The following is a 16,891-nucleotide window of genomic DNA, read 5'->3' on the forward strand; positions in this document are numbered from 1 at the left end:
ATGCACACACGGGTCCTTGAGTGTGCACCAAAAAGCAGGGTAAACAAAAATAGGCCGCAATCCAGCTTTGCCCATCACTGGAACTTCAGAGGAAACGAGACCCCTTTGATTATTTGTTCTGATGCAGCAATTAAAGAAGATAAGGTATGGTCTATTGGGGGATGGAGGAGAAAGGGGGGAACCATGTGTCGCAAGCTGAAACATTTCCTTGAAGCAATTCCTTTTGTTTTCAGTTGAATTTAGGAGTACTTCAGGTGTACACTCAAAACATTCCCAGATTCCTTCAGTGCTAGGAGAGGCCTGTTTACATCAAATAAATTTAAAACAAGAATCTAAATGCTATGAACTAATCAACACCATGTCACACTAGCAGCCACTGCAAATAAATCAAACGGAGAGTGGGTGACGGATAGCCTGTTAGTCCCTGCAGGAAAAAACCATGATGAGGTATCTACAGTAAAGCTTCAGGCTGCAATCCTGACCTGGGAGCAACCCCACTGAACACAATGAGACTTAGTTTTGCAGTTACTGTATTATCAGTTGGCAGAGCACCCATACTGTACTTACATATATAGTGGGAAGCTATAAACATAGGTACCAGATGGCCTTGAAATGCAAGAAATGTCTAGCCATTGGTGTCAGTCTAAGACATTTTGCTGCCTGAAGCAGAGAAGCAAAAGTCTCCTCCCACTCAGTCAAGTTAGGGTGCTTAGTAGCCAAGGCCAGTCCAAATTCTCGCCTCAGCCACTGAAAGTCTGATTAGTGTGTTGCCTCTTCCCATTGGTTACCCTTTTGTTACAACCCAAATCCTCGCCTCGCTCCAATTAGGACAGACTGCTGTTCAAGATACAGTACAGTACAGCTGAGATGTATGCAAGAGGAAGAGGGCATTCACATTTAACATTTATCTGTCCCTAACAGCTCAACCGCAGGGAGATAAAGTGGGAGGCTGGGGAGAGCTTCAGTCCTCCCATTTCTCTGTGTGAAACAGGTGCAGTGAAAGAACATGGCATTGTCAGTGACACTGTCCCTGCCTGCAGTGCTTGTGGCCAGGTTTACAAGTGACTCTGAAAATCGGGCCACTTCGTTGGAGAGAGACCATCCTTTGATTACATTATTGCCCTCTCCTGCTTTCTGCCTTCTGCAACATCCCCAGTGTAAAGCAATGCAGATTAAGAAGTGTTCACACATGCCAATATATTCAAATTCCCTTGCAGAAATCCGCTGTTTAAATTATACTGTGGACTTTCAGGATTTTTGTGGACTACGGATACATATAATTCGTACTGAATGGTCTATATCTTCAAGCCTATGTTCACTTTCCAGGAAGCAACTGAACACAGCACCACTTCCTTCCGAGTAAACGTATACAGGATTAAGGTGTAAAAAAGAGGGAAACTGCTAAATATTACATAACTTATTTTCTTCTTCAAATAGCAAGGCTTAAGATCATTTTCATACTTCTCCTTGTATATTTCAAAATAATAGTAATAGAAATAGTGTTCCTATTTAAAAGAAGATGAGTATCTGGAAAAGTAATGGCTTGGCAAAATCCGTAGAAGAGAATTGAGCACAGAAAGCAAAGCTGTGTGACCCAGAGCAGCATCCGTAAGCCCTCTAATGGAGGAACAGCAGCCAAATTCACATTGGCAGATGGCAACAACGGTGTGCAAATATTGCATCTTGCAAGTGCTCAACATCTTGCTTTTGACACCTAATTTTTAATCAATGAAAGCGAAGCATGGCTTTGCGTTACGCTGTTTACTGGCAGGTACTTGGATAAATACGGATGTGCTTGCTTGGTTCTCTTCCTTGAAACTGACAGGCATAGATCCCCATTCCACCAACATAGAAATGCCCATCTGCTCTCAAAGATGTTTAGACCAGTGAGTTTAAACAGCTTTTAACCCCCAACTATTTGTACAGTATATGATTGCCATGTTTTCAGCTGGCTTCTGCAGCAATGCCTTTAACGTCTGCTGAACCTGCAGTGTCTCTCCAGAATTTCAGGCGGAATCTCAGCCCAAGTTCTCGCTGGAGATGCGGGGTCTGAACCGAGGACCTTCCGCTAGTGCTCCGACACGGAGCACAGGCTGTTCTCAAGAGCTTTCTAAGGAGAAGCTGCCTTAACTTTCTGCAGCGAAGCAACACAAGAGTCTTGTGGCACCATTCAAGCTAACACATTTATTGGGGCAAAAGCTTTCGCGGACGAGGGTCCATTTCCTTGCTAATCTTTAAGGTACCACAATACTCTGCTGTTCTTGCTGGAATGAATTGGAAACCAGAGGACCACAATCGCCTTTCCTATAATAACCCATTTTGCTGACCACCGTGGTCTCACTTCCTTTCAGCGTGTCGCTTTCATCTGTTGCAAGAACCCCCCAGCAATGCAAATTACACCTGGAGGTCCGGTTTGGAAGCCCCCCGCCGCCCTAAGGACGTTTGCAGGGCGGATACGGGCTTCCATGTAACTTCTCAACAGGAATGTCCGTAGGAAGGCTCCCTCCCAACACCACCAGATTTTGCGCCCAGTGCACCGCGGTGGGGTCGGGTGGGTTGTTGGGCCAAGCCTGCCTGTTTTTCTGAGCAGCAAATCACGGAATTGCAGAGTTGGAAGGGACCTTACGACCATCTAGCCTACCCTCTCCTTGCAATGCAGAAATCTCAACTAAAGCATCCTTGTCAGATGGCCGCCCGAGCTCTGCTTTAGGACCTCAATCGGTTGCGCGTTGCTTCAACGCAAAGCCGTCGAGCCCAGAAGGAGGATTTCAAGTTGGCACAACTTTTCTCCTTACCCTGCTTTCGGTTCCAAGGGTGTTGCGAATGGGAAATGGGGTTTTGCTTGATTCTGATCGTCTTGGTTTTGCTTGCATTTTAATGCCACCCTCTTTAAATAAAGACTCACTTCCATCTTGCTCGCGAGTTTTCTGTGTGGAAATACTTTTTGGAGAGGGGCACATCGCGAGGCCTAAGTGGGGAGGGGCCATAATCATGGGCAAAGCCAGGATTTATGCTGGGGGGAGGCAGGCTCAATGTTAGGGGGCAGAACCTCAGTTAAGTATTTTTATTGATTTTATTGATCTGGGGGTGGGGGGAGCTGCCGCCCTGCCCCCTTGGCTGTTCCCACCACCGTAGTTCCGTGGGAGCCACTTCGGCTTTGCAGGTTCCAGGTAGGGCTTGGGAGACACACCCCTTGTCTGATGAAAGCCTGGGATGCCGCTGCCAAGGAAATGATCCAAATGGTTTCGCATCGACCACCTCTGTTTTTCTAGCGAAAGTACGCCTCTTGCAATTGCAATGGGGCGGGGGGCGGGGGAGCCCTACGTGGCTTTGAGCTGACGGATAAGCTGTTAGAGGGGTTGTGTTATGCAATGGAAATTATTCTGCTTGCCTTAGCGAATTTTAAAATCCCGGTCATTATTTCTGAATCTGCACACATGCATGTAAATTAGCGTGTGCAACTTGTGCGCAATTTTGTGCTCCGGGGGGCCCTTGCCCTGGATATTTTGAGTTCCCATCTATGGACACCCCTTGGAACGAATCCTCTTTTGTTCCCCAGGAAGGGCTTCTGATATCTCACATTCTGTGCGCAGAATTTCAGAGAAATCGCCGCTTGCACGACCTTTCGGAAAACACTTTTTGGAATTTTAGCAACGAAACTGTCAACAGCTTAAACACTCTTCCGAAAACGTGGGCAAAACCATGTAGATGTCCCTTTAAGCTCATTCCCCATGGCTATTCCCATCCCCCCCTTCGATTTAATTTCATTAAAACGGAGCATGAATATTTCTATTAAACCTAAAATGAAATATGAAGCCATTTAGACTTTGCCTGCACCAATCATCCAGATTTATGACTTTTATTCATCACATCAGGAGCTGGGGGGTGAAAATGAATTTTCTTCACCCAGGAAGGAAATAAAAACCCAGCCTCGGTCATTTCCAGAAAGCTGTTAATTTGCCCGTGTGGTAATTACTTTCACAATTAACTAAAATACAAATCAACTTGACAAATTGGGTTAGTTTAGATATTAATTAGCCCTCTTAAATTTATTCATTATGAAAAGACAATTTAAGAGGACCCCGGGTGTCTGTTTTATTGCAATAAATTATGGGTAGGAAATGGGGCTCTAATAAAAGAGCAACGCGCGGCGAAGCGGGGCCCCGTGGAAACCTCTGGAGGAGGGGCACTTGCGCTTTCACCCGCTCCACTTTGCAATTGACAAGGCCCGGCGCATTGTTGCAGCTCCGGCTCCTGCGCTTGGAGACGTGCAAGATTCCACCGACGAGGTGTTTGCCTGTGAAAACGTCCCTTTAGAAAGGTTGGGCGTGAAAGGGCGGGTGGGAAAGCATTGATTACACGTGTCAAAATAATAAAAGCGGGAGAGAGCGCTAATGGGGGAGGCAGCACCCTCGGATTGGGTCTCAACGCCACCCAAGATGAGTAGCCAAAGCGCCCTTCCATCTCCTTCCCTCCCTCCCGCGCCAAGTTAGATCTTTCTGATTTAACACCATGTCGATAGAATCATTCCATGCCTTTTAGCTTGTGATCTTTATAAATGTCCCTCTATTAAATTAGAAAATGATTCTCTGCTCGTTTAATTGTATTCTTTCGTTTTCTTATTTCCAATTAATTAGTCCTATCGACGTTGCAGTATTTTAAACGACTGGAGTCCGTTTGCAATCTTAAAATATATGGGTCAGCACACGTAATTTGGTGCTAGACAGAACTATATAATGTGGGTTTTAACTACTGTTCTCTCATTCGTCTTCAACGGCTGTTTGAAGGCATCAAAGTCTTCATGGGGGGGGGGGCGATGAGAGCTGTCTTTTCCAGCACCCTTCGAACGAGTGGTTTTGAGATATAATACATTTTTTGGCCATACATCTACTGGGGGGGGGGAGGAATGGAGGTGGGGGAGGAAGCAGTTTTCAAAAGGGTGAAAGGGGAAAAAAACCACCCACTGCTACGTGCTTCTTACAATCTGTATGTAAAGTAGGAAGAAATGACACCATTGAGTAGGATAGTCTAGTTCACTTCTTGAAAGTCTTGTTTTAAAAACACAATGAAATCTTGATAGGCAGATACTAATATTAAGCAACGGCCGATTTGACAAAAAAACACCCTACTGAATAAGGGACTGGGAGTGTCGGGGAAATTTATATTCAGTGCATTGTTTACTGAATATACATGCATTGGCTTGCAGGTTTTACACCGGTATAAGTATGAGAACACAAATATGCTGGAATACATACATGACCGCCGCCCAGAGTAGCTGGGGAAACCCAGCCAGATGGGCGGGGAATAATAATAATAATAATAATAATAATAATAATAACAATAGTAATAATAATAATATTTCTGTACACGCATGTCATCTAGCAATTTTGTATATACTTCTTTTTACATGTTTAAGCTATGTGTTGTGCTCCTGTCTTCCCAGCAAAAGGATTCCTCTGATTTCATGGGAACCCTGAATAACACACACCTGTGGATACAAGTTCAATTATTTTCAATACTGTCAAATAAATTTATTTAGGGACTGGGTGGAATGATAACTTTGTGCGTTAATGGTTTAAATATCCCGTTTGGTCGTAACGTCCTTTCCACTGGGAGTTTCAAGCTGATTCTTTTATCCCCCGATTCCAAATGGTAATTACTTGCAGGTAAACGCCATGGATTTGGAAATAAGCTCCATAGATTTCAGCGTGACTCACGTCCAAATTAAAGATGGTTGGGTCTGAATCTGAAAAAGCATCTGTTTAAGACTGCGATTCTATACGCAGTTACCTGGGAGTAAGCCTCGGTGACTTCAACGGGGCTTCCTTCTGAGTAGATACGCACAAGGCTGCGCTGTAAAGGAGGCTTGCGTTCGCTTCTGAGTACTGAACTGTATGCCGGAGACTTTGATTTTAAAAAGCAGAGAGGATCCTATTATATTTAAAGGTTGAGCACAGAGAGACTGACCAGCGCGTTTGTCAGGAAGAATTTATTGGGGAAAGGGCGACAATCTTGTCTTGTTCCAAATGCGCTGCTATCCTGATTTCTGGGGAAACAATCGTCTTGAAAGCTGTGCCACAAGCGAGGACCCGTTTTCCTGAAGAAAAGCTCAAATGACGAAAAAGAGCAACGTGCCGTTTCGATACCAATCCGATCCAATTGGCTGCTGTGACCTTTTAATTAAAAAGGGGGGGGGGGACTGCTATCGCGAGGAGGCAAAGAGAATCCCAAATTTGACAAGGCGCCTTTTTGCAGGCAGGAAAATAAAAACCCATCAAACCTACCACATTTTAAAAATACTCATAAAAAACAACCGAGTTTAAATCCCAATTGACCTAACGTAGCTGTTTACAATGAAAGGAAAGGAAGAACCCATTCCTGTAAACTCGACGGAGGTCAAAGGGGCGGTATGATTTTTGAGGAATTATTCAGTCATTCAGACACATGAGATTCTAGGATGCCGTTCAAAATGTTTAGGGCACAATGTGGGAGGGGACTATGTTATTTTAAGTTCCTGTATTTCAGTGGCAGAGATTTAAGCCAATGCTTAAATCAGGGGTGGGGTGTTGGCGTTTTGGAGTTATTTTAACTCAGCAGAAGTTGAACTTAAAACTGAATCCCCGTTGGAGAAGCACACTGAAACTCTTGAGCATGGGAAAATGAAAAAGCCACTACATGCTTGATAGGAAATACCCTAGTTCTGTCTAACTACGTAAAGTAAAGGTAAAGGGACCCCTGACCATTAGGTCCAGTCGTGGCCGACTCTGGGGTTGCAGCGCTCATCTTGCTTTATTGGCCGAGGGAGCTGGCGTACAGCTTCCGGTCATGTGGCCAGCATGACTAAGCCGCTTCTGGAGAACCAGAGCAGCGCACGGAAACACCATAAAGTAGAGATACCCTAAGCTGTGCTTGGTCTTTGCATCTCAGCAGAAGAGTTGGTGCTCATCTCGCTTTACAGGCCGAGGGAGCCGGCGTTTGTCCACGGACAGTTTTTCCAGGTCATGTGGCCAGCATGACTAAGCCGTTTCTGGCACAATGGAACATGGAAACCAGAGCAGCGCACGGAAACGCTGTTTACCTTCCCACTGGAGTGGTACCTATCTACTTGCACTTTTTGGGTGCTTTTAAAATACTAGGTTGGCAGGAGCTGGGACCGAGCAATGGGAGCTCACCCTGTCTCGGGGATTTGAACCGCCGACTTCCTGATCAGCAAGCCTGAGAGACTCAGTGGTTTAGACCACAGAGCCACCTGCATCCCACATGCAATTTAGGAAGCCTCAAATGGCTGAATGACCATAGCAGATACCCAAAGAGAACACAAGTTAGTGAGTATATTAGAGACCCGAAAGAACAATAGTAAATCACTGGGATGCTGTTCTCCCAGGATAGAAACTCTATGCAAGTGACAGGTCATAGGAGTTGGCTCCTATGTGATGTGAGGAGGTGAAGATGCAGTATGTGACGATGAGAGCAAAAGACATCCCATACATTGGATATCTTTTGATGAAACACATATCCCCAGAAGCACCATCCATCGACATCCCAACTCATTGAGCTGGAATATCATAGGAAGACTGTGCAGCTGCAGCCCATGTATTCTGGTTAGGGTCAGAGGAATTCTTGCGGTGGACTCTAATCTGTAACACACGTGTGCTTGTCAGGGGCCAGTCATGTCATCAAGGTGAATCCACATGGTCAGGGAAAAAAATGCATGATGAAATTGTTCTATTAATATATTGCTTAAGCATACTGAATGCTTTCCCACATTAAAAAAATCCTTAGCCCAAGAAAGCTAGTTGGTTAGAAAGAATGACTGTTGTCCTGGTGTGCTGACTTTCTATGTACTTGGCCATTTTAGTAGTGACATCATTTATGACCATTTAGTTGAATGAGATCTATGTTGCTAGAGAGTTCCCAGAACCATTTCACACATGATCACAGGGACAACTCTGGCTTTGCCACCTACTGTGCATTCAGCATTAAGCTTTGACGATCCACTGCTCTCTGCTGAGAGTTCCCATGATACGTGTTTCACCTAAAAATGCACCTAAATATGTAATATGTGGCTGCCTTTGGTGTAATTCAGTTTTGCTTAGTCTCTTTCTCCGTTTGCACTCTGCTAGCTAGATTCATGGGACGCTGGTGGCGCTGCGGTCTAAACCACTGAGCCTCTTGGGCTTACCGATCAGGAGGTCGGCGGTTCGAATCCCCACGACGGGGTGAGCTCCCGTTGCTCGGTCCCTGCTCCTGCCAACCTAGCAGTTCAAAAGCACGTCAAAGTGCAAGTAGATAAATAGGTACTGCTCCGGCGGGAAGGTAAACAGCGTTTCCATGCGCTGCTCTGGTTTCGCCAGAAGTGGCTTAGTCCTGCTGGCCACATGACCTGGAAAAACTGTCTGCGGACAAACATCGGCTCCCTAGGCCAGTAAAGCGAGATGAGCACCACAACCCCAGAGTCGTTCACGACTGGACTTAACTGTCAGGGGTCCTTTACCTTTTAGCTAGATTCATATCATGCCAAACACCAAGGACACAAGGCAGGCAGCAGTATGCACACAGATAAAAATGAAGATCATTAACTGCTCCACGAATCGTCAACCTAAGAAAGGAATGTGGGGTAGGAAAAAAACCCCACAACCTTTAACACTGAAATTCTAAACATGTCTGCTGACTTACTCTCAGCTAAGCACAAATAAGATTTTAGGCTATCTCTCTCTCTCTGACTCCTCTCTACCTACCCCAAATCTCTTATGCTCAAATTATGTTCTCTTCTAAAGCATCAAGATGCGCCACCCACTTCCCATGCAGAGCAGACGTCTCTCTAAAACTGAGAAGTAAAACAGACTGTTTCCAATGCAGAAAGTCTTAGAGAGTTGATTTATTTCACAGGATTCTTCTGGCACCTGCCACTTAATTTTGTCTCTTTTACTCTTTCAGAATGGTGGTGAGGGGGTCATTTTCTGGCTGCCAATTATATAGGGTGCCATGATTTCATGAGATTTATAATCAAATATGATTTGCTCCATTCTCACAAGAAAAGCATGCAAATAAGTATCTTTGAATTTAATGCAACTCCCCATGGGATTTTTTTTTTCATGCATATTTTTTTTAAAAAATATTTTATTAAGGATTTTCTTGTTTTACAGAAGTGTGGTGCCTCGTATTATTTTTTTTCATGTAACATTTTTACAAATCCGTTTCATTTGTTGAGGCATTAGGGGGAGAAGAAAAAAAAAGAAAAAAGAAAGGGGGGGTGGAGAGAGGGAAGATGGATAGGGGTGGGGTCGGGTGGCGGTGTTTCTATTATGTTTAATGTATGTAGAGTTTGGTGTCAGCGTTGCTTGTGTTGTTCACTTGTGTTCCTTTGGTGGTGAGAGCGGTTGGGGTTGGCCTAGGGTGTGATTGTTTGCTTGTGACTGGCTGTGGTGATCTTTGTTTTCGTGTGTGAGTGAGGTGGGTGGGTGTTTTGGATCAGGTTAGCCATATTGATTTGTATGCTGTTGGTGGATTATTGTCATTGTCCTGTTGGGCTGTGTATGTGATAAAGGGGAGCCATACCGGGGTGAAGGCGTCTTCTTCTGTTTGTCCCCGTGTCAGTTTCAGTTTATTAGTTAATTTTTCTAGTAGGGCTGTTTCCCATACTATTTGGTACCATTGGTCCATGCTTACTCCTGACAGGTCTCTCCAGTGTCTGGTTATGGTGTTTCTGGCTGCTGAAAGTAGGTGGGTTATGAGTTCTTTGTGGTGTAAATGGGCATTGTTGTCTTGGAAGATGTTTAGTAGGGCCAATTCTGGGGTGATGTCCCCATGGGATTTATTTTAAGCATGCACTTAAATGTTCAATAACGTGTGTGAAGTGCATTGAACACTATAAAAGTGCTACAGAAATGCTAGGTATTATTATTATTCTTCTTGGCAAATGTAGGAATGAATTGTCACATTGTGCTCTGCTTCCCCCCCACGGATCAATGCAACAAGTGTCACGGCACCTTAAATCTAACTTTTATTGTGGCAGAAGATTTTCTGGGCTAGAACCCACTTTTTCATATGTACAAAGTATTAACTTTTGTTAGAAGATATATACACACATGCACTGGCAAATGAAAAATATATAAATGTAAACAGAAAAGTCAAAAGACCATGAAATTTGTGGTTATGTGAAATTTCTGCAAAGAGCTCACACTCAAGGTGGGAAAAGACCGATCCATTCATAACTGTGGTTGTGATAATACTGTATTTCTAGTTATGCTATGTATATTAACACCTGTAGTAGGAAAGAAGCCTGTTGCTCTGATTAAGCATAAGATTTGCTTATAAATTCTAGTTCAGTCAAATTGAGTCTATTCATTTCTCTCTCTCTTTTTTTAGCAGCCTTTACTGGTTCCCATCTGTTAATATTTGGTCTGGTTGAAAACTTAGGATTCTTAAGACATGGGCACAGATCCTTAGACTCATAAATGAATAGACTACCATACGGTGCTTTTTGTGTGGTGAAAATCTGAGATGCATCTACTCATATCTTGATAAAAGGGCTGTAGGTGTCAGCACAAAATGGCTGCCATGGGCAGCAAAAGAGGCGATGGTAGAGTTCATGGCATTGAGTACAGTCACAAAACAAGCACAGCCATTATGACATAGCACAATTGGGTTAGGCTACAGTTTGAGGCCTAATATGGTCATCTCTCACTACAGAAGTGATCAATAACCAAGGAAGGGGCAGTTTAATTGTCCTAATTTCGCTGCTCAGACATCATTCTGCTGAGGGCTGGAGGTTGACACTGCTGGATAGGAAACAATATTTAATAGGTGGAGGAGCAGCTGGCCTGCTAATATAGCAATAGATAATAGGTGGCGAGTTCACAGGAGCATATGATGGGAAATATATTGATAATGCCATTTTTCTTAAACTTTTGAAAATGTATGTAATGAATGTAATTTCGGGTTGAAAATTAATTTAAGGTATAAGAATCATTGGATTCAAACTCATGCTTTTTCCGCCCTAATGGCACTCGGTGCTAATAATATCTGTCTAGCCAGCTAAAGAGGTTTTAAAAGAGTAGGCCATTAGAGTAGCCATCTGACCTTGATTAAAACTGCATTAACCTTTACATTAAAATGCATTTAAAATGCAGACATGCTGAAAATATCAAACACAAATAACATAAATCTCAGAGATTCTGCGGCTTTACTAGCTTATTTGTGTGAACGGCAGCAATTTGTTGCCGTGACATCTACAATTTCCCAGGGAGGAGGTAGCATTTTAGTCGCATTAATTTCCGTGCTGTGAGTTGGCATTGCTCTGGATGGTAATTGGGAGGAAGCAACGGAATTAATGGCCATTCCGATGAAGTTTCACAGGACACAATCTTTGCTGGAGATGGTCCGGAAGATCGTTTAAAGTTCATTTTAATACTTTCCAAGTCAGTGGCATCATTTTGAAGGGCAAATCCCAGTTGTCAGGGTCTAAAATTATATAAGGTTGGACTGTAATGGTGTATCACAGGTTTAACACACATAAGGTCTCAAATTCAACCCCCAGGATCTCTAGTTGACAGACAACCCTGTCTGAAACTCTGGAAAGCCATTGCCAGTTGCCAGGGAACGGTCTGAATCAGAGGATTGGGAAATACATTCTCAGCCAAATCAGCGCCTCTTTGAAGGAGAAGGAGGAAGAGGGGGAAGATCCAGCAGTTTCAGAAGCAGAGGGAGACACAAACACTGAGCAGCTTAGACAGGAGTTGCCTAGCTAAGAGATAGTGGACAAGGAAACAGAAGGGAGGGAACAGCCAGCAGAGACGTCATTAGAGTTTTGTGGGGCCCTCCCTCCGCAAGAACTAGGAGGTCCATCCGTATTAGAGAACAAAGGATGTAGAGCGGAAGAGGAACTTCCCATTGGCGCCTAGGATGTTGTGGGAGACGGAAGGGGGAGGATTTAGAGTAGCCAAATGCTCTCCTTGTGGAGAGCTGTGGATTTTTGCTTGCAACCAGATGATTGGATAAAAAGGACTATAAAATGTAAACTGCTTGTTAATTCTTATCTGTGAAGTTACCGAAGGGAGGGTAGGACTCTCCACGCCTCTCCACCAGTCAGCACAGTCGGTATGGAGATGGACAGACCAAATGGTCTGACTTGGTATAAAGTATCTTCCTGTTTGCCTAGTCGCACCACTACCTTTCATTCTGGAGCCCAAGGACAAGTGGCAGTTGGAGCTGAGTATTCTTTCTCCCTGCAGCTGCTCTTCCATTGGCCAATGGATGGGACCAGGTAGGTCTTCTGGTTGCTGTGATGTTCTCCCTGGGAGGTAGGAGGTGCAGCCATGTATCCAGTGACCCTTATTCCCTGATGGCAGAGGCCAGAGGCAGCTTCCCTTCAGGGGCGACAAACGCATCATGCTATTTATTGTAAAGAATTGGAAGTGATGTAACTTTATGTTGGCTCTCACAAGCAGAAGGTGAGGGTGCTACAAGTGTGACTGGGCTGCACCACTTCAGGTGGGAAGTCGTGCAATGGACTGCTCCTCCATACAAAGAGGCGTGTATGACTGATGCCACAAGCAACTCTGAGTTCATACCATTCACCTGGCTGGCATATTTGCACAGGTTTGGCGCTGTGTTCACTCAGGTCAGCTCCTTGGAAATGTTATCTCAGCATAAATATCTCAGTCTCCTTTTAAAGAACTCTAAGCTGCTGAATTACAGAGTGTGATTAGCATAATGAAGGGAAAGACAATATTGACATTTCCTATGTCTGCACTCAGATAATGCTATATGAAAAGAGATATCTGAAATGCTAATGGAAATGTAATTGATGTAGCCTGGGCACTTACATTACCACCCACTGGAAAGGTTAGGAGCAAGCTTGTGAGGTAGATAAGATTAAAAAGCATTACTATTGCATTAACGCAAAACATATTTAGATTGCCAAATTTGGTGTGAGATGGGGTGCTAAGAATTGCTTTCTGAATCGGAGGCCTTCAGCAGGGAAATGGTGCTCTGTGAATGAGGCTAACGCTATGACTTGCAGAGGGCTGTACTATTTTGGAGATTTGTTTTAGAAAAGAGAAGGAGAAAGAAAGAGAGAGAGATAAGGAAGTTAAGCAGAAAAGGAGAAGAAACACCAACTGTGCCAATTTATGCTGAGCCGGGTATCTCTAAGGCAAGTTTGTGGGAGTGGCAAAGCACATCCTGAGCATGTGTAGAGTGCATTTCACAATTGAGGGGAGCCTAGGAAGCTACATTAAGTTATACCAGTCAGCCACTATTGGTCCACCTAGCCCAGGATGAGGTCATTCTGACTGACAGCTGGTCTCCAGGGTCTCAGACAGAGACAAAGTTCTTCCTTGTCATCTGTTACCTGATCTTTTAACTGGGGAGGCCCAAAATAATACCAACAGGGGGGATATAAATGCAGTAAACAATCATAAAGTTATAATCATGGGTCTCCCAATGTCAGGTCTTATTTGACTCTCAACAGCTGCTACCCCTCACTCAATAATCACCCACCTACTCAACCTGTACGGTAACATGACAATTAGGTTCAGAGGCAAAAATGCCATTCATGAAAATTGCTGGGCAGGGACTGAATCTACAAGCCAGATTCAAAGGTTATATGGGTCGCATTGGCATGTAGGTCACCATTTTCCCACCCATGCGTAAAAGCATTGTTCTTCAACCTTGGGTTGCCAGATGTGGTTGGATGACAACTCCCATCATCCATGGTCAGCTTAACCAATGGTCAGGGCTGATGGGAGTTGTAGTCCAACAATGTCTGGGCACCCAAGACTGAAGAACACTGCTTATAGAGTAAAGGTAAAGGGACCCCTGACCGTTAAGTCCAGTTGCGGACGACTCTGGGGTTGCGGCGCTCATCTTGCTCTATAGGCCGAGGAAGCCGACGTTTGTCCGCAGACAGCTTCCGGGTCATGAGGCCAGCAAGACTAAACCGCTTCTGGCGAACCAGAGCAGCGCACGGAAACACCGTTTACCTTCCCGCTGTATCGGTACCTATTTATCTACTTACACTTGACGTGCTTTCAAACTGCTAGGTGGGCAGGAGCAGGGACTGAGCAATGGGAGCTTGCCCCGTCGCGGGGATTCGAACCGCCGACCTTGTGATCAGCAAGCCCTAGGCTCTGTGGTTTAGACCACAGCACCACCCGCATCCCATGCTTATAGAGTAGTTCTGTTCTAATTCTTACTGCCTGGTTCAGAGTACTGGCATTTCATTTAAAAATAAATAGGATTGGCTTCCTTTTTCTTGATGCACCTAAACACACGATCAGCCAAGGTTGTTTATTCCCACTGGCAACCAAGCTATTGTTTCAAAGGATGGCAGAGATCCAGTGTTCTCTTGGTTCACAGTGCAGCTCCAGACCAATCAACCTTAAGTTGTTTAAGGCTGCTGTGTACTTTAAGTGTCTATAAATCAGCCTAATGAATAAAACAGCACATGCAGAAATTCATTACATATTGGATACACTGGGGTGCGATTTTATAATTTGATGCATGCTTGTTTTGCAGCATAACATCCAGCATATGGAGGCAAAATTACAAAAGGCTGACATTTCTTTCCCTGTAAGTGGAAGGCATTTCCAAAATAAATGAAAGGAGAAAACCCAGCTAAATGTTTTATTATAATAATGTTACTTGAGGCCAGAAGTTCAATAAGGAGGATTTATAAACGTATCATTCCAGCTCTTGGAAGGATTTCAACATAATTTGCTCGTGGCGTAGCAAAGTGAGGTGAAATCCATCTATGGTCCTTGCAGAGCAATAAATACACAAAAATGTCTATTTAGATTTGCCATTTGAGTTTACTGTGTCACACACACAAAAATTGCTCTAGATCATCCCGACCAAATATTTCTGACTCTTGGGCCAGTAAGGAATCATTTACAGTGTGCGTTTTTAAAGTAACGAATGCCACTTTAACTGTAAGCACAGTGTTCATGTATGCCTGCAAAAAAAACCCTGGTCCTTGTAAATCCCTGCACTCAAATTGGTCTACTTCGATGTGTAAGGACTACCAATGTGATGGATGGTTTGCAGAGCTGGGCTCCAAGGTTTTCACCCTCCACAATAATGTTGCGTACCCTTTTAGGCTGAGTTGACAGTGTAAATACATTACAATAATGGAGGCTTCATTTGATGCCCATTTGTAAAGGCACATAGATTTTTCAGTTTATCCAGGTAATTAGGTTTCTCTATTTTCTTCCCTTCTTTCTGCTGTGAGACCACAATCATTTTATTTACAACCTGAAGCATCCTTACAACAACCATCTGCTGCTGATAAATTTCAACACATAATATGGTAATTCAGACAAACAACAATTTGTTTCAGTAATATGAATAATAAAACTGCATTTCAAATTCTTATTTTTTAATTTCTTTTTATTAATTTTCATTTACAAAAACCAAAAGTAAACAAATCAATAATACCCACACAACAATAAACAACAAAAAGATAATATAGTTTCCGTTACAATCCTTCATCATCTTATTTGTATCCCTCCTATATGTACATGTTGACCTCCCCCCCCCCCCCCCCGATTTCGGGGTTCATGGTAAAGCTTCTTTTTTTTTTTTTGCAAAAACTGCATTTCGAATTCTTTACAAGGTTAACTAAGAATGCTTCACTTGTATCAGCAATTCTAAAAATCAGATAATCATGTGCTTGACTCTACAGCTTTTCGTATAGGATTTTTACCTGTTAGGTTTACAAACCATAAATTTGCCTTTGTCAAATGAAGCAGGTCATATCCGTCAACATTTCTCCACTGAAAATATCCTGTCAACTGCCCCTGAGACCTGTGGGTATAGGGCGGTATATAAATTCATCAAAAACAGGGAGATCCTATTTCTTCATCATCATCATCATCATTTTATTATTTATACTCCATCCATCTGACTGGGTTGCCCCAGTCACTCTGGAAGGCTTCCAACACATATAAAAACATAATAAAACTATACAGGGCTGTCTTTAGGTGTCTTCTAAAGGTTGTATAGTTACTTATCTCCTTCACTCGGGGGTTGCATCTCCATACATTCCATCATTTCTCTGATGAAAACGGGGACATCCTACCACATCCTCCAATGTTTATTATTTATTTATTTATTCTGCATTTTCAAAAACAGGAACAGAGAGCATATTTAACCCTGCTCCCCCTCCCTCCCCTCCCCCTGTTCCACTTTCAACTTTGTACCAAATACAGCATGTGTACTTATACCATATGACTTCCCTTCCACACTTTACCTGATTCCTTTGCTTTTCTACTACTCCGCGCAATCCACATCTTTTTAATCATCCAATTTGTTATCAATTAAAAACTCTTATCTATTTCAGCTCTGCTTGATTCACTCGAAACCTGCCAAGCTGTGTATTTGTTTATACTGGTTCTTAAAATATTCAATGAACATTATCCATTCCTCCTTGTATTCCTTATCTTTGTTTGTAATAAATAGTAAACTTTGTTGGACTAGTCATGTCGTGCGGATGCCTGATTATCGTCTTCCAAATCAACTACCGGTACTCTATTCTGAACTTATAAACGGAAATCGTAACGCTGGTGGTCAACAAAAGAGGTTCAAAGACTCTCTCAAGGAACATCTAAAAAAATGTATTATAAACACTGACAACTGGGAAACACGGGCCTGTGAGCGCTCCAATTGGAAAACAGCCTTTGCCAAAGGTGTCAGGGGCTTTGAAGACACTCGAACTCAGGACACAAGGGAGAAATGCGCTAAGAGGAAGCCATGGTTGGCAAACCCTCACCATGATCAACTCCTGCCTTGAAACCAATGTCCCTACTGTGGAAGGACATGAGGATCCAGAATTAGCCTCCAGGGTCACTTACAGACTCACTGTTAAAACCATGTTTATGGAAGACAATCT

The sequence above is a fragment of the Podarcis pityusensis genome (genome assembly GCF_964106645.2).
Source record: "Podarcis pityusensis genome assembly, chromosome: 12".
Lineage (NCBI taxonomy): Eukaryota > Metazoa > Chordata > Lepidosauria > Squamata > Lacertidae > Podarcis > Podarcis pityusensis.